This window comes from Talpa europaea (genome assembly GCF_964194135.1).
Source record: "Talpa europaea genome assembly, chromosome: 8".
NCBI lineage: Eukaryota > Metazoa > Chordata > Mammalia > Eulipotyphla > Talpidae > Talpa > Talpa europaea.
Genome location: NC_140075.1, coordinates 14303485 through 14322829, shown reverse-complemented (window position 1 = coordinate 14322829; position 19345 = coordinate 14303485).

The window sequence follows — 19345 nt, the reverse complement described above, 5'->3', positions numbered from 1 at the left end:
AATGATGAACATATACTTTATTATTTTACTATGATTTTTCTTATCTTTTTGGGCATCATTATTTCTCTCTGTGGCAATTGTCAATAGTGTTCAATATAAACCAGAAAACCAATCACTAATTTGCCCTTAAAGCACTGAAGTAATAACCCTCGGAATTAGTGGAATAAAAGATTAGTATCAATGGGTTGATGTTTGCCACTTGCTAAATATCTTTCCAATAAGTGGATGCATGGTGAGTTAATGACTTCATTCAGAAAATCTTTACCGAGTATCTACTCTTTGCTCATGTGAGAGATGGAAATATAAATTATGAATTGGAAACAGAATAAGCAAAGCTAGCTAGGGGACCACCTGGAGAGTTTCAAATTGAGATTGCTGGCAAGCAGAGAGATGTGACTTAAATCATATTAGCTGGTCCACGCTTTTGCTTGCACGAAGGTAACCTAAGAAGTTTTACTCTACGAGAACTTTTAATTTGTGAATCCAAAGACATTTTATACCACACTATTCATCCATATGGTATAAATCTATGTATGGAGAAGTTATGTGACCTAGGATTACGTGAACAATCAGTAACACTGCCAGATATAGAAAACTCAAGGAATTCTAAATCCATGTGGCTTTTCAAGGATATTCTTGAGTATGTTTTATCCAGATGAAAATGAAGTTTTCAGGGAAGAACACTTTTTCACTCATATTTGCTGGATCAATTAATGTAGAGTGTCAGAATATAGCAAACACATTGGGATAGGTGTGCATTATACCAGAAGGGTTATAATATTAATTTAGTAAATGTTCTTCTAGAGGTGGATGGAAATTAAATTATCTTAGAGAAAGATTTTCACTTAAAAAGTAAATTATACATCTGACATAAGCTTATATGTCTGATAGGTTTATTCCAATGAGGCTCACACAGATGGCTATGTGTGGTATAAGCTACAGTTTTAACTGAAGTTTTATTCTGGGTTTTAAATCAATGAATTTAGGACTCTAAAATCACAATCCTATCTACTGAGTTATCTTCATTAACTTGGAGAAGTGGCAGGCCTGCTATTTCAGAATGCTTGTTAGGCAGTACAGAAGCATGATTCATAAGAGAAAGGCAGAGCAAGGAGTGCTAACATATGCAGTCCAGGCCAGTTGGTTCACATAGGCAACAGCCACAAACAATCATAAGAAACTCCATGCAGGAAAACAGTCCCATGTGGCTTGTCAGAACCTAGCTTAACCACCTTTTAGGTCACAGCATGAGCATTCCTTCTGGCCTCAGCTATGACCCTGGCTGACTCTTTTGACTGACTGTTTCTTCACTCATTCACCAATATCTCTTAGGTGGTCAGGGTGTGTCAAGCTATGTACTTTGAGCTTGGTATAGAAAATCTGTCAGAATTAGACCTTCTCTTCAAGCAATGTGAAGCCTTATGAAGAAACAAATATCTAAGAAATAATTACAATACCATGTGAAATGGTGTTATAATAGAGGTCTAGTACAAGGTTTTATAGAAACAGAGAAACAGAAGCAATTCATTCCAGAAAGGAAAATAGCTGGCAGTTGAGTGGGCCTTAAAGCACAAGCTTATGGGGGAGAGACCACTGGGAAAAGTAGATGATGAACAGGGTCAAGGTAGGGAAGTTCTGTGGTTATTTTGAAGACCCAAGTATTTTGTTTTATGATCATCCAATGACTACATTTAAGTATTTGGTAGTACATATCATTTAGTCTTTTGATGAGTACATGTTTAATGCTGATCTTTGATATGATTAATTTGGAAACACCTTTGAGATTTTAAAGTATGTAACCTGAACCTGAAGTAGTCTTTTATTTCTAACTAGTGTAATCAGAATATTTCAGATATATTAGTAGTCTGGCTTTTATGTTATGCTTCTGGCTTTAAGTAGCACATTTAAATTTGGAAAGGAAATTAGAAAGATGCTATCACAATGAAATAAAAACAAATATTCTAAGCATTGTTTAAAATTTATCACATTAATATAATAGTCATATCAGTGAGACAAAGACATGTTATTCCCCCAGAAAAATTGCTTCTAGGAAGGGCATGATTTTGAACAATGCATACCAAAATATAATCTTAACTTGAAGACATTCTATAGTTTTAATTAAACATTCATCAACTCACTCTATAAATTTGACTTCAAAAATCCACACAAATCTATTTCTCTGGCTTTAGTGTTAAAGCTAATTAGAAAAAGATAAATAACACCAATTTACTCAATAATAAATGATTAAGATTGGTCAATAGAAACCACATTAAGACTTCATATATGAAGCAACTATAGATAATTCTTGGCTTCCTTATTAGAGAAAAATCAACAAGATGCTCATTTATGAAACAATTAAATTGGATACATTCTATTTGGAAGAAGGAACAGTAGAGCATTTCTGTTTGAAATGATTTATGAGTTTTAGAGTTCTTAGCATGCATGGCAAGATGATGATCAGTAATACTTTCTTATTTAACTTAAGGGGAAAATTCCCTTATTTAACATAATAAATTAAACAGTTTTCTGAATTTTTAAAATATCTGTTATTTTAATATTGAAATGTATATCATTGTTATAATGTTGGAAAAGTAGATTAATACCCATTTTTGTAATACAACTCTTCTAAGTCAATGAGAAAGAAAATCTCTGGATTTGATGGACTGAAGAGAAATACAAAAAATTGATACATGAGCATATGCCTGGTTTTAAAGGTGAAACATAGATCTTAGAAAATAAAACAATAAAAATAACAAATGTACTTCAGGACCATCTTAAATTCTCAAACATTTTATATTACTCCATCTTAAAAGGTATGCAATATATTTAGACATTTAGATCGTATCCTTCAGTAGGACCTGTTTTATCACTTGAGTAGTTCTCATCATCTTTAAGTGTAATTGACATTAATGGTATGCCTTTGGTAATCACCATCTTATTATTATCAGTCAATATTTATGAAGTCCCTACTATGTGCTACATGTTGATGTATTTCGTTCTTAAGACTTTTCCATCTACATGAACATAGCTTTATGTTGTATTATGTGCTCTGCTTGACTGCTACTTTTATTGAGATTTAATCCTCATTTTATTAATCATCCAAGGCAACATCATATGAAATAGAAAATTACTGCGATTTTTATGGTGCATATGATAGCCAAAGAAAAATGAAAGGTAAAATGTAGCACTCAAATAAATTAACATTATTTTTACATAATGCAAATCAAGACAGAGAATATTTATCATGGTAAAAATGCTGATATAAGATGAAATATTTTGTTCATTAAACATTGTTTTAAATTCTCCTACATCCTGTTATTACTATGAAAGTTTATTTCTTAATGGAAAGTATATTAAAGTGTAGTGGCAATTTAACTTGGATTACTTTTTTCATAAGCAATGATGTCTTACCTACACAGAAAATAAATTCAATATGTAAGAAATGATGGAGGCTTAGAGTAGAAAATTTGGGGTGGAGGCTTTACAAGACCAGAAACTAGAGGTAGGGTAGAAATGATTAACATCATCTTTAATCCAGCTATAGAAATAAAAAATCCGGCCTCCCTGGTGGCACAGTGGGTTGAGTGCAGCTCTGTGAAGCTGTCCACAGCCTCTGCAGTGCCAGTTTGATTCCTGGCTGGCCAGGGAGATACCCACATGGCACAGCAGACCTCTCCTGTCTTGCCTGCTGCTCCCCTCAGTAGTGTACTTCAGTCTGTCTGCCTGTTCTGCTCCCTGCTCTCTCTGTGGGTGAATTCTCTCACTCTCCCACGCCTCTGGCCCGTACCCCGGTGCTTATATAAATAAATAAATCTTAAAAAAAAAAGAAATGAAAAATCCATAAGCATGGCCTGGAGATGGGGCTATGGGGATTGTCAGTCATCACAAAGGACTGCTATAGAAAGTATCTGTAGTCAGGGACCAGAGATGGAAATATGGAGATTGAGGACCATTGCAAGAATCACCAGTCCTTGCAAATTAACCCAATCACACCCTAGAAGTGATTCATTGAACAACATATATAAAGCCTTCACCTGCCTGTGTCTGCATCTTCTGGGTAAATGTACCCTGTACTGCTGAAAGGGGAACTCTCTGGAAACTTTTCTCAGAGGTAACCCAAGGACCCTGCTCAGTGAACCCCAATATCTCATCAGAACCCCATCAAGAAACATGTATTTTCCGGGCAGTCCTTCTTGACTTAGAGTTTCAAATACTGTAGCTGCATCTCATAATACTTTATAATTATATGAAATTGCAAACAAATTAGGAAAAAAATGATATAAGTTAAATTCTCTCATTCTTTGGAAAAAGATTTACTAAGCAGTAAGTTTTGATATTTTGTATTGTATTTTGAAAGAAATGGAAAATGAAATAGACACTATTTAAAGGTGGGGATGGAAAATAGGTAAATAATATATAAAAATGAAAGAACTGATAGATGTAAAGAGAAGAGAGTCCCTCACTAGATGGTTTTTCAAGGACAAAATTAAAAAAAGAAGAAATTCTTCAGTTGAACAGGAAAAGAAAGTAAACAGAAAAACAAAAGTTATATAAATGTGGCAGTCACTCTGTGCAGGCAAACTTCTGGGTGTCTTATGGATTAGTCAAATGCCTTCTGGATTAGCTTTTTTATGATTTCTGTAAAGAAAATGGTATTGAAGAGTGTAGTCTTTCAACTTACCTTCATTTAGATAGTTAATCAGAAAGTCTCTCTATGCTTTATTTCTTCTTTTCTACTGTTCTCCTCCTTGTTCTGTATTTCCTCAGCACTATTTTGTCAGGTTAATGAGGTTTCCTTACCTGAAAGAATAATGTTTATGGTATATAGTATCATAACCCTAAAAGCTATTATCTATCTTTCTTAGTGGAATATGCTAGTCCTAAATACCTTTTATAATCCATCATAAAATAACAGTGCATAAATAACAAAATCACATGAATTATATATATTTCACCAATGCATATGTATGTGCATAAAATAATCCATGTATTTAAAATAACAGTAATGTCCATGAAATAAATATAGCAATATTCACTAATATTTACATTATTTCTCTCTCCTCCATATTATGCACTCTTTTATAGTAAGAGGATAAAACTAATTCAGGACACAGCAGTCTTCCAACATTCATTGAACACCCACCAAGCAGCATGACTTCCTGTGGAACAAGTTATAAATGGTGACAGGGTGTCTATTTGCTAATGGCAGGACACTCTGTAACTGAAGACAAGATTTCTGTTATGACCCTTGTCTGTAACTCTTTTCTCTAGCTCATTTGGGTGGTATTTTTTGTCTCTTTAGTGACTACCTTTGCCTTATAACTGGTGTAGAAGAATCATTTTTAGAACAATTTGAAAAATACATCCACTTTATAAATGACTAGGTGGTAATGCACAGCCATTGATGTTTAAGTTTCATGAACCTTAAATGAGATGCAAACTAATACAAATCATGGTGAGATAGGACAAGAATAATGAGATTTAAAAATGTTCAGTTTCTGAATGTTCAAACTAGCTAAAACATTGCTTATACTATTATCACATTTATCATGCATAGATATATTTCTGAAACATAAAGACTGATTAAATGTGGAATGATTGGTTGATTTCAACATAGTATTTTTTTCAGTCTGCAGATGGTACAAATTAAAGTTATTTTTCTTTAAATCTAAGAAGGAATAAGAAATATAAAGTCATTATTATAAAATAGTATTTTCTGATTATATTTCTTATCATCTTACTGAAATATCATGCATCAACTTTAAATATACTACTTAACTATTTCAATAAAGACAAATTACATAGTATGAGAAAGTAGAAACAATAGAATTAAAATTGCAGCTTTAGGAATATTATTTTTTTCAAACTCCACACTGTGATGATAACTTATAAAGATAATATATGTCAGGTTTGTATTTTCTTTATGTGAATGTGTATGTATGTATGTGTGTGTGTGTGTGTGTGTGTGTGTATACACAAGTGCTTGATGCATTTTGAAGCTTAGTGAAGAATAATTGAGGAATTTACCTTCTCAACAGTTTTTAAATATTTGTTCCTAGAAAAAAAAATTTCCTAATATTAAGGTTTTCTTCTTTCATTAATGGTGAAGACCATATAAAGACACTTTGAAGGATGTTTTAAATCATACATATTTTCAGAATAACATTCACAAACTTTTTAGAAATGTAAACTATGTATGTAATATATTTCCATGGCAGTTTTTTTTTTTTTAACCACTCACAGATAATCATTTTATTTCTTTGTGGTATTCTTTCCTATGCTCAGAAAATATTTTTTATCTACATATTTTATACTTTCTTTTAATATTATTTTTTTTTATTTTTTACATCGTTGTTTATTTTTAAAGAATATTTACTTCCCCCCACCCCCTCAGGTGTAGTCCCCATAGTTTCCTTCACCAATGCACCCGTGCACCATCACCTCAGTCCCCTGTGCTCCTCCCTCCTTCCCTCTGATCCCTCTCCCTCCTCCTCCTCTGCAGGATGTCTCTGATTTATAATTGTCCGTTTTTGCTTTGTTGTGTTTTGTATTGTTATTATTTTTTTACATTGATCTCTTATTTGGTTCCCCTATATTCCTGCTACAAGTGAAACCATCCGATATTTTTCTTTTTCCTTCTGGCGTATTTCACTGAGCATAATTCCTTCTAGTTCCATCCACGTTGCTGCAAATGGCATGAGTTTATCTTTTTTGATTGCTGAATAATATTCCATTGTGTATATATGCCACATCTTCTTGACCAGTCATTTCTTGATCTATTTTTGGGCATTTGGGTTGTTTCCAGGTTTTAACTATTGTAAATTGTGCTGCAATAAACATAGGGGTACAGGTGTTCTTTTGAATCAATGTTTCTGCGTCCTTTGGGTGCATCACTAGGAGTGGAATTCCCAGGTCGTATGGTAGCTCCATTTTTAGTAGACTGAGGAACCTCCAGCTAGCTTTGCATAGTGGTTGGACCCGTTTGCACTCCCACCAGCAATGTAGGAGAAGTCCATTTTCACCACATCCTCGCCAACCTTTGTTGTTGCTTGTTTGTGTGATATGTGCCATTCTCACTGGTGTAAGATGGTATCTCAATGTGGTTTTAATTTGCATTTCCCTGATGATAAGGGATGTTGAACATTTTTTCATATGCTTGTTGGCCATTTGCATTTCCTCTTTGGAGAAATGTCTTTTAAGTTCTTCTGCCCATTTCTTGGCTGGATTGTTTATTTTGTTTTCATTGACTCATGTGAGTTCTTTTTATATATTTGTGATCAGTCTCTTATCAGTTGACTGGAGTGAAAAAAATGTTTCCCAATCAATGGGGTGGCTCTCTGTTTTGGTTAATATCTCTTTTGCTGTGTAGAAGCTTTTCAGTTTGATGTAATCCCAGGTGTTTATCTTTTCCTTGACTTTCTTTGCTTTGGGTGATGAGTCTTTTTTTTTTTCTTTTTTTAATTTAAATTTTATTTTTATATTCCCCATACAATTACAACCCCCTTATTTTGACCCCAAACCCTCCTTTCCCCGCCCCCCCACCCCCCATAGAGTGTCTCTGGTTCATAGTTGTTTGTTGATTTTTGATATTTTCTTTCTTATAGTTATTCTTTTTCCTGGTCTCTTATTTAAGTTTTCTAGATTCCTGCTATGAGTGAGACCATCTGGTAGTTTTCTTTTTCTTTCTGGCTTATTTCGCTGAGCATGATCCCTTCCAGCGCCATCCATGTTGCTGCAAATTGCATGTGTTTATCTTTTTTGAATGCTGAGTAATATTCCATGGTATATATGTACCACATCTTCTTGATCCAGTCATCTATTTTTGGGCGTTTGTGTTATTTCCAAAGCTTAGCTATTGTAAATAGTGCTGCTATGAACATAGGGGTGCAGGTGCTCTTTGGAATTGATGCTTCTGTGTCCTTTGGGTAAATACCTAGGAGTGGAATTGCTGGATCATATGGAAGCTCTATGTTTAGTAGGTCAAGAAATTTCCCACAGCTCTCCATAGTGGTTGGACCAGTTTGCACTCCCACCAACAGTGCAGGAGAGTTCCTTTTTCCCCACAAACTCGCCAATAAGATAAGAGAAAGACATACAAGGAATCCAAATAGGAAAAGAGGAAGTTAAACTATCACTATTTGCAGATGATATGATAATATACATAGAGAACCCCAAAAACTCCACAGAAAAACTAATTCAACTAATCAATCAGTTCAGTAAAGTGGCAGGAGACAAAGTCAACATGCAAAAATCAGTAGCCTTCCTATACACAAACAATAAATCTGAAGAAGAAGAAATCAAAAAAAACCATCCCTTTTATTATCAAAACAAAAAAAAAATCAAATACTTGGGAATAAATCTAACAAGAGAGGTAAAGGACCTATACAAAGAAAACTATAAAAAACTGTTAAAAGAAATGAGAGAAGACACAAAGAAATGGAAATATATCCCCTGCTCATGGATTGGAAGAATAAACATTATTAAAATGGCCATCCTACCAAAAGCAATATACAGATTCAATGCTATTCCAATAAAAATTTCAATGTCATTCTTCAAAGCAATACTGATGAAATTCATATGGAATCACCCAAAACCCCGGATAGCCGAAGCTCTCCTGAAAAATAAAAGAAGGGAATGGAGGGTGATGAGTCTTTAAAGATGTTGTTGCGATATATGTCTTATAGTGTTTTACCTGTATATTTTTTATAACTATATATTTTTTAAGATTTATTTATTCATGCATACAAGACCCAGGGTACAGGCTAGATGCTCAGGAGGGTGAGAGGATTCACTCGAGACAGAGTGGGGAACAGAATAGGCAGATTGACTGAAATACACTGCTGAGGGGTGCAGCAGGTAAGACAGGAGACATTTGCTGTGCCATGTGGGATTCTCGCCGGCTGGCCGGGGTCAAACCAGTGCTGCACAGCATTATGCTCAATGGCCTGTGCCAGCAGGGGAGGTCCCTTACCTATATTTCCTTCTGTATATTTTATGGTTCCAGGTCTTACGTCCAGTTTTTATACATTTTGAGTTGATTTTTGTGCACGGTGAGAGGTAGTGGTCTAGTTTCATTTTTTTTGCATGTGGTAGTCCAGTTTTCCCAGCACCATTTATTGAACAAACTGTCCATGTTCCATTGTATATTCTTTGCTCCTTTGTCAAAGATCAGTTGTCCATATAAGTGTGGTTTTAATTCTAGGCTCTCTATTCAGTTCCATTGGTCTGTGTGTCTGTTTTTGTCCAATACCAAACTGTTTGAATTATTATGGCTCTGTAGTACAGCTTTAAGTTTGGAAGTGTGCTACCTCTTTTGTCCTTTGTTTTAATTGGTAGGGTTTTGGCTATCCGTGGTTTTTTGTGGTTCCATATGAATTTCATCAGTATTTGTTCTATTTCTTTGAAGATTGTCATTGAGATTTTTATTGGAATAGCATTGAATCTATATATTGCTTTTGGTAGGATGGACATTTTAATAATGTTAATTCTTCCAATCCATGAGCAGGGGATGTCTTTGCATTTCTTTGTGTCTTCTTCTATTTCTTTTAACAGTGTTTTATAATTTTATTTTTATAGGTTTTTCACCTCTTTGTTAGGTTTATTCCCAAGTATTTGATTTTTTGTTCAATTATAAAAGGGATGGTATTGTTTTCCATGGCAGTTTTAATCAATATCACTCCCTACAATGTCTTGTCCTAATCAGAAGTGTTTGCAGAGTAAATTAATTTCACATTTCCAAAAATAGCTATAATCCTCCACATTCACCATTTAAGTTGAAAACAGATAACATATTGAAGAGCATCTCAAAATTCCTATCAATTTACCAAGTGGCAAGAAATATTAATTTAACAAAACTTTAACAAGAAATGTAAGAGATTTCAAGATAAGTTAAACTATTGGATAATTGAAAAAAATTGCCTTAATGAGGCAGAATTATTTGTATAATAATTTCTAGTTCCATTTCAACTTGCTATTTCCTAATATAAATATTGTCTGAGTGAATACAAAATAGATACTATTCTACTAATTATCTTTCATCTTAAAAAAATATTTAGTGACTATTTTTCTCTGGTTAGAATGTAAATTTATTAAAACATATCCCATCTTTTTTTAATTTTAACACATTTCTCATGGCAAGTTGGTCTAAAACTATTTTGCTTTATAAAGAATGCTTTTTCCTTCTATGTATAAGGCAATATATGGGGAAAAAATCAATTGCTGCCATAAAAACAAGTTCTTCTGCACTGCCTGTTTAGATCTATTACAAACTTTAATGAGTAACTGTCTTTATGGACTACATTTCTGGCCAGCTCCATCTGCTTTCATTTTCCAAGCAGCCTGGTGAAGCAAACAGAGATAAGCAGGTAATAAAATATTTGACTGAATCACTACCTCTAGGGCACCACCAAAATAAAAGGCATCATGGTGATATTTAACACTAGAGACTAAAATCTAGATTTGTTTATTTGTAGGAGTTGAAGTTTCAACAATCACTAGCAAAACAAGAGAATTAACTAACATTCTGATAAGCAATGTGCCTCAGACATCAAAATATAAGTACTAAAACAGAACTTCTAAAACCATTACCTGAAATTACAAACCAAAAGTCACAGTGCAGGTTCAAGTGACTCTGATGAGTCAAATAACAATCAGAATAGGGCAAGTATGATAATGCAGTATATGGAAACCTACAGGTATTGGCAAAATTAATATTTACAAATTCAACAATGTTCTAACCTAGGATAATGGTAACTATTTTAATTAGGAAAAGATTTTGAGCTCATATTTATTTACTTGACTCCGACACTGAGCATTTCTAATGTTAAATTATTACATAGAAATAATTTATTAGGCTTAATATATAAAATCATATTATGGTAGATTGCTTGCAAAAATGCATCTTTTTTATCTTCTCTATGCATGTCTCTTTGCATTGTGACTCTGCTATTTCTCCAACAAAAGTAAATCTGATAAGCCACTGGTTAAATCTGGGATGGCACTGTGATGTCCTCTAGTCAGTAGAATGTGGTCCAAGAATCTTGCTTACTGCCACTCTCCTCCCTGGAAAACAGCCAGGTCACCACAGGAACATTTCCAGTCTTGTCGGGAAGAAAAAAGACACGTGGCCCAGATACTCGGATTGCCTCCGCCAACAGTCAGTGAAACACCAGAGTGTAAGTGAAGCCAGATTAGATAGTCAGCTCAGACAACCTGCCAGCTGACCTTAAAAACAGAAGAAAGTCTAACTGAGATCAGTTACCCCTGGCCTAGATCAGGGGTCCACCCATCAGACCCATAGATTTATAAATGATATAAGTAGCTGTTGCTTTAAGACTTGGAAAACTGGGGCCCATATATTGGCCTCCTGATTTTGCAAATGAAGTTGTATTAAAATTCAGCTACACATTTGTTTATGAATTGTCTGTGCTGTTTTCAGCTGTTTCTACTGTAGAAATCAACTAGTTGCGGTAAGATATTATCAATGACAAAACCTTAAATAGTGACCATCTGGTCATTAATGGAAAATGGCTGCTGATCTCTATCTTTTTTTGTTTGTTTTATTTTTATTTATTTATGTATATAAGACCTGGGGTGTAGAGCAGAGGTGTGGAGGGTAAGAGGATTCACCAGAGACAGAGTGGGGAGCAGAACAGGCAGATCTATTGAGATACACTGCTGAGGGGAGCAGCAGGCAAGACAGGAGAGGTCTGCTGTGCCATGTATGTTAGCTCCCTCCTGCAACAGTGGCTGAGGATAGCTTGACAGCCTGAGACGTTAACCCATGAGCCACCAGGGAAGCCCAATGTTGATCGCTATCTTAAGCCACTACATTTTGAGGGGGATATTCATCCAGGAATAGGTGAACATAGACACATTTGCAAAATATTTTAAAAAAATGTTTGTTTTCATTGAATATATTGTCATACTGTGTTGTTATTTCCAATTTAGAATAGCTTCTATCCCTTTTAATTTTTACATTTGTTAAATAAATATTTAACTATTGAGGATCCGATAGGAGTTATCACTGTTATTGGTGCTGACTACACAGCAATGCAGTCAGACAAAAGTCCTTGCCTTCATGCAATTTACATTCTGGGACCTAGAGACAAACTGAATAAGCCCCAGAATACACACACACACACACACACATTTATATATATATATAAACTCATACAAACATATACCTACATGCATTTATGTAGGAAAAATGATTAAATGTTAACAAATTCCTATGGTGAAAATTAATGTTTCAGATAGTGATAGGTACAATTGAAGTGGTATAGGGACAACTAAGAGGGTAGTAGATACGTGAATAAACACTTGAAGAGATAAAGTGGTGAGCTCTATAGGTACTGAGAAGACAGCAATCCCAAGGGAAAGAAGGCAAGTTGAGTGGTATTAAAGGGGAGAGGACTAATCTGTTCAAACCACAGGAAAAATCACAAATAGGGCCAACATATGTATGGAGTAGTGGACTCGAAGCTGAGACTAGAGAGGTAATGACTTGGTATGAGGGGTGCTGTGACACTACAAAATTGTGCAGACCAATAGATTAGGCACTACGAAGATTTTGAAATCCAATGAGTTGGAGGAGACTTTTTGAAGACAGTGTCAAAAAAAAGAATTATCTCAATAACGTTTATACTGCTTTACATTTGAGATGATATAGCAAATGAAATAGGTTAAGGAAAATGCACTCAAATTCATTTCCTCTTTTGACTTTTAAAAAATTATGTGACTGCTAGAATCTGTAGAATTACATATATGGCTGACATAATATTTCCATCAAACTCCTTTGGTATAGAGTTTTTTAAAATATTTTATTTTATATAATTCTTACATCATTTTTCATTTTTGCACAATACATGCATTTTCATTTTGGTTATATTCCCCATACAATTGCACCCCCCCTTATTTTGACCCTAATCCTTCCTCTCCTCCTGCCCCGCCCCCCGCAGTGTGTCTCTGGTCCATAATTGCTTGTTGATTTTGATTTTTACTTTGTATTAATTAGTCTTTTTCCTGGTCCCTTATTTAGGTTTTCTAAATTCATGCTATGAGTGAGACCATCCGGTATTTTTCTTTTTCTTTCTGACTTATTTCGCTGAGCATGTTCCCTTCTAGCTCCATCCATCTTGCTGCAACTGCTTGACTAAAAAGCTCTGTACCAAACTGCATGTGTTTATCTTTTTTGATTGCTGAGTAATATTCCATGGTACATACACACAATGGAATATTACTCAGCAATCAAAAAAGAAAAACACATGGCGTTTGGTATAGAGCTTTTTAGTCAAGTCAGGCTTTCACTCTGAATGAGGTCACCATTGAGAATAGTCCTAACAAGGTAGTTCTAACTGCTGGAAGACTAGTTTCAGGTATGTTTCATTAATCTGGGCATAAAAATGGCCATATTGGAGCCTTGGAGCAGAATGATGATATCAAATAGAGATGGTGAGGAGTATTTGTGTTTTGCATATATGTTTTGCATATATTTTTCTTTTTTTTCCCCCTACTACCATTCCTTATCCCTTCTCCCCTACTTCCTTCCCCATTTAGGTAGAGACCTCAGGATATTTGTTGATGTTTACTAGTTTCTGAAAATGCTTTATATCGATGGAATTATCTGTTTTTTGAATGTACAATATGTGTTTTTACTATTCTGATGTCCTTCGCTGCAGTTAATTCAAATTTCCTTCATTTTCTTGAAAATGGCTGCACCTCATCTTTCTTGTGGCGATATATAACTCCATGGTGTTGCATACATTTTTAAGGTTCAGGCAAATAGACTTTTATCCATCACACATAAAACCATTCTAATTATTAATTTAATATCTTGATGAAAGTAGAATGAATGAAATAAATAAATGGAACACAACTAAAAGAGAATGATATTTTGACTATATTACCTTCTGTGTGAAAAGGAGTTTTCATTTCATGTTCCACTGAAAACTTGCTTTGAAATATTCCATTAAAACAACATTAAAATGTTAATGAGGAAGGAAAATCAAACATTAAGCTTCAAACTGTATTGAAAAAGGTATTATCAGGTTTTATCAAGGTATTATCAGGTATTATCAAGTTTTCCTATCATTTTTATATCCAATAGAAAACATTTAAACTTACTATATAAACAGACTAAATTTTCTGCGGCAAACTGATCAATCTAAGTTGTCATCATTTCTACTGTGAAAAAGAATCTTTAAAGCAACTTAACTATAAGTGCATTGACTAATACAAAAAATTACAAAACTCATTATAATAATGTAGCTGCAGGAAAATTAGTAGAATCACTTCTATGGAATAGAAAATAATCATATCTGGACTGTGTCCACAAAAACGAAAGCTCATTATGTTAGTCATTCCAATCAACAATATAGTTTCCAGACTCAAATTAGAGACATTTATTTTTCAAAAAAATACAGTCCATAAAATATTTAACCCATTAGCTTATTTTGCTGATATGGTCCTCAGAATATATACACATGGTTTACTCTTTTCCTCTTGGCTATTGGTGTGGAGTGGGAACATAATATTGGCTTTGGGAAAAAATAGCATCATATTCTGACTTCATTGTTCAGTCTCTATTAACTTGGATAAATTCTTTGTCTTCCCAGAAAACAGTTTCTCAAATAAAAGCTAAAAACAAGATGCCTATCTCAGGGGGTTGCTGTCAAAAATCAAGTTAGATGACCATGAGAAAGTGCTTAATAAATGGCAAACATAAGTGTTGACTTTTTGCTCTTTTATTCCCAATCCCTCATAGCTGGTTGGAATCATCATCTTATTAGATATAAATTGCTATATTTCCACAATGAATTTCTCTCATCTTCCAACTTAACCTACAAATAAAAATATATAAACTCTCAATCATGTACCATATAAATACATACATACATACATACATACACACAACATGTCATAAACAGTGAGACATTGCCATGGAGGAAAAAAACTTTCATTAGCAAGTTAATATTTCTGATTGATATATATATTTGATTTCTGCATAGCATATGCATTCAATTTATGACAAGAAAACAGCACTCTACTTAAAATTTATTTGAAAAGAATATTTTCTCTTTTGAAATACTCATTTTCTCAAAATGACATCTGAAGTGAATCAAAATCCATAACTCTTAAAAATCAAGTCAGCCACTGAGTTAATATTGTATATAAACCTTTAACCTGTTTGTGGCTACCAATGAAATAAAATACTTTTACCTTCAAACAATGCAAAATAAGTGCACAGATTATAGATCTAATGAGTGAATAGAAGTAAATATATTACTACTACATAGTTCACTTCTATGATATATATACTCTCACCCAATATAAATACTCTTGACAGTCAACATGCTTAATAAATAATTTAATGTGTAAAATGTGGCCTCTATTCCTGGTGCCATGTTACATGCAAAAGGACACCTTTGGTTAGTAATATGGGCTTAGGAACATGGAGATGTTCAACAGATTGTTGAAAACTCTCATGGTGCCAGTCAGTCTTGGCTCCCATGGTCCTAATAGTGTCATCTGTCATAGCTCTCCCTTCTCCTCCACCACTGAGTAAGCAGCTTACAGAATCAAGCCAAAAACTGAGATGCAATATTAGATACCATCTGTGTTGCTAGTCTGATTTCAATCCAAATTGTTCTCAAGCCAATCATGGAACTGAGAGAAGAATTTGATTGTGATTAGGGTGAGGAATGAAAAAGACATGAAGCTCGAAGATCAGCATCAAGCTTCCAGGCACATAGAGGTTTTTTTTCTGTTTTGAAAATCCCATTTTGGAAGAGATTTGAGACCTAGAATATTAAAACTTGCACAGAAATGGAAAAAATACAAACAAATGCATATGTGTATGCACGTGCCCTCTTTCACACACACACAGTAAAAGTGATTTTGTGTTCAAATTGTCCATTTATTTCAAAGAAGTGTTCTTTATAAGAAATATTTTGTTTGTTTGTTTTCAGTAAGTATCCAACCATTGTAAGATACAGACTAATAAAAAATAGAGTGGATGTCTATGTGTATGTAAAAATTTAATTTTAAAATAGTTATTTCCCAAAAGACGTGAAGAGTGCAGACAAGCAAGAATCAGTGAATAGAATTGAATCTTAGTGCTAGTTACCTGCTCAGTAAATTGAGAACTATTGACGTACCTGCAAAGGACATAAACTAGCCAGTTGCCTGATAAAGAACAGGTTGTAAATAAGTCAGACAACATCTTTACCTACTTGGTATTTTGGGTAGAGGTTATCATATATTTTTACTTCCAATCTTCATATTTTTTATCTTTTTTTTTTCTTCCCAACATATGTTGAGCATTGTTAATGACTATGTTGTGTGATTGAAGACAATGATATGCCATAAAACAAAATAAAGTTTTATCAATTTAATATACTACTACATTTAAACGTTCCTTATGTTACACATTTTAATTTATAAGAAACAAGTAGAATACCAAAAAAAATTCCTTTTGGATATCAAGAATTTAAGACCTCAGAAAATTATTTCCATACACATATATTACCAATGAACTATACTGAACACTTCATACTATTATCAATTGTTGGACTCATTTATGTAAGCCCCATAACGTATTTAAACATTAATGCATCAAGAAGGCAAGCATAGAAATATATTTATGAATTCCATTCTCCCATGACTGATAACTTTTAAGAATATAGTTATTTTTATCAACAAAATGCACAAAATTTGAATTAAATAAACAATTATCAGTTTGATATTGAAAGCTCATTTTCATTTAAAAATGATCATGGTATTACCAAAGCATATAATATTTATAGAGGTTGTTAAATAGCATTTGTAAAAACCTGACCAGAAGCAAGGAGCAATATCCAGAAGATAGTGTTCTTGCCATTTGCTTGTCCTGTTTTTTTTTTTTTTTTTTTAATTTCCACTGTGGTATTTTCCAGTTACATGCTATCTTATGGAAAAGTGCATTTGTTTGAGGGCAAAGACTGATTCTGATATTTATCGTCTAAGTGACGCATTTGAATTGCTAGGAAAATATTTTTATAAAAACATAGAATGATAAATTCATTGCCATGAGCTAATATCAATGTTTTCATGTTGAACAATCTACTTTAAATGAAATGATCTGGAACATGTTTGACACTTTCAGAAAAATCATGTGCAATTTTCTCTGAAAGATGATTGTTCTCTTATTAGTAAAGCCAGAATTATGATTTTATGACTTTATATTTCAATACTGCAAAAATGCATCAAAAGTAAATTTCTGAAGTGTAACCTCAAACACTTGAAATTCCAGAATTTATACATTAATATTTCCATTAATAGGAAACTCCCCTTGCAAGCACTCATCACAGTGCCTATCTTTAAACAATGACTGCTGCCATCGTTGCATTTCAATGGATATGCATTGTATTTATATTTCTTTTCTTTTTTTTTTTTTCTTTTCTTAAAATATATACATACTAACATGTTAAGAAGGAAATAGATCCCGTCTTGCATATTATTTTCGAATGTTGCATATAAGAAGTTTGGAAGTTGCCATCCAGCACTAACAAGTAGAAAGTTAAATACACTTAAAAGACAGTTCTTCTTGTATACATAAAGAAGGGCTGGACATGGGGCAAACTACTGGAGAGAGACAGGCAAATACTAGGAGTCACAGCATACCTGAATGTATTGGAGCAACCTGGGACAACTGAACTTTGCCCCCCAGAGCCTCAGGTACGTCACTGGCTGAAGGGCTGACTACCACCTCCTGGTGCCCAGCACAGCCCAGGTTGGAGAGAACACCCCCTATGCCCTGCCATGGTCTGAACTCTGCCCCAACATCCTGAGCAAGCGGGCTGCTAGGAAAAGGAGTGGAACTGGGCACCCATTGTGGTGAGCCTTTAAAGGTGAACAATGCATATAGAATCACTCTCTGTTGTCAGAGCTGCTGTAGAAACCAGGTGCCCTGCAGATGGCTAGCCTACAGTCCCCCAAAGGAGGGCACCCTGACTCAACAGCAACTGCTGCACCCTATAGGCCTTGGGTGCTGGCAGGACTTGGTAAGACTTGGTCTCAGAAGGCTGCAGGCCCCAGATCCAAACGCAATAGACGTTGTTGCGACCCAACAACTCCTATAGCTACAAATCCAACTCCCACCATCAGGTGATAACTATACCTTCTCCACAAATTGCTGAAGGCTCAGTGTAGTGGTCACTGAGATTTAAATTCTCCAGGGGTACCTAGTCATCAAGGAAGGGGAGGCCACACTATTGTGAGAGTTGTCTCTAGGAACTCTAGCAGATTCTATAGCGAAAAGTACCCATAAAAGAGAAAAAATATGCTGGGGTTTATCTCTGTATAAAGGGAAAAAAATCATTTTGAATTATTCCAGAGTGCACTCTTCACAAGGAGGCAGACCTTCAAAAGAAACTAGTTACCAGAGCTTAACCATACAGCGTGTTACTGTCAGAGCCTAACTGATCTGGAGAAAGGAAATATCCAACTCCAGCCTACTCAAGTAATTTCTACCCACATAAGGGAGGATAAAAAAATTTGAAAACATTTGTGAAGTTTACAATCCAGTTGCTTAGACTGACTTTCTCTCCCCCAACACCTCACAAACACATTACTAAAGACCTATTTTGAGCAATTTATTGAATCCAACAAAGCATATCAGGCAGTCAAGAAAGAATTACAAGATAAAGCAAAAAAAAAAAAAAAAAACACAACACAATTTTGAAGAGACACAGAAAGCATCAGAACAGACCTGGTTAGGACATCACAATTAGCAAACTGATGATATTTTAAAACAACAATGATAAATATGAAAAAGCAAACATTATTATAAGAACAATGTAAACAAAGAGATGAAAATCCTATGAAGGAACAAAAATATATGCTGGAGGTAAAAAATACTGTAACAGAAAGAAGAATAGGTACTTTCAACTTCTTTGGATAAATAATAACAGTACCATTTCTTGATTGTGCAGTAAGAATATTTTTTTGTTTTCAAAGTTAATTTTAGGATGTTATCAAGTCAACAGACAGGCTTCCAAAGTGACCACCATAAAAATCCACTTGTAATCCTCATATAGATTAGTTTCATTTTTTCCAAAAGGTTTTCTAATGCCTACAATAGTCCAAAGGCTACATTCACCCTTGTAATGATCATATGATCACGTCATATTATCTGGCCTCTGAAGGCAAACAAATACAAAGAGAGAGAAAGAGAGAGAGAGAGAGAGAGAGAGAGATGAGTGAATAGAATGTTCTTAATAATATGACAAAAAGTATATTTGCCATACGAATGATGTGTTGGAGGAGTATAAAATAAAATTGCTAGTTCTGAGGGTTTGTTTATAAA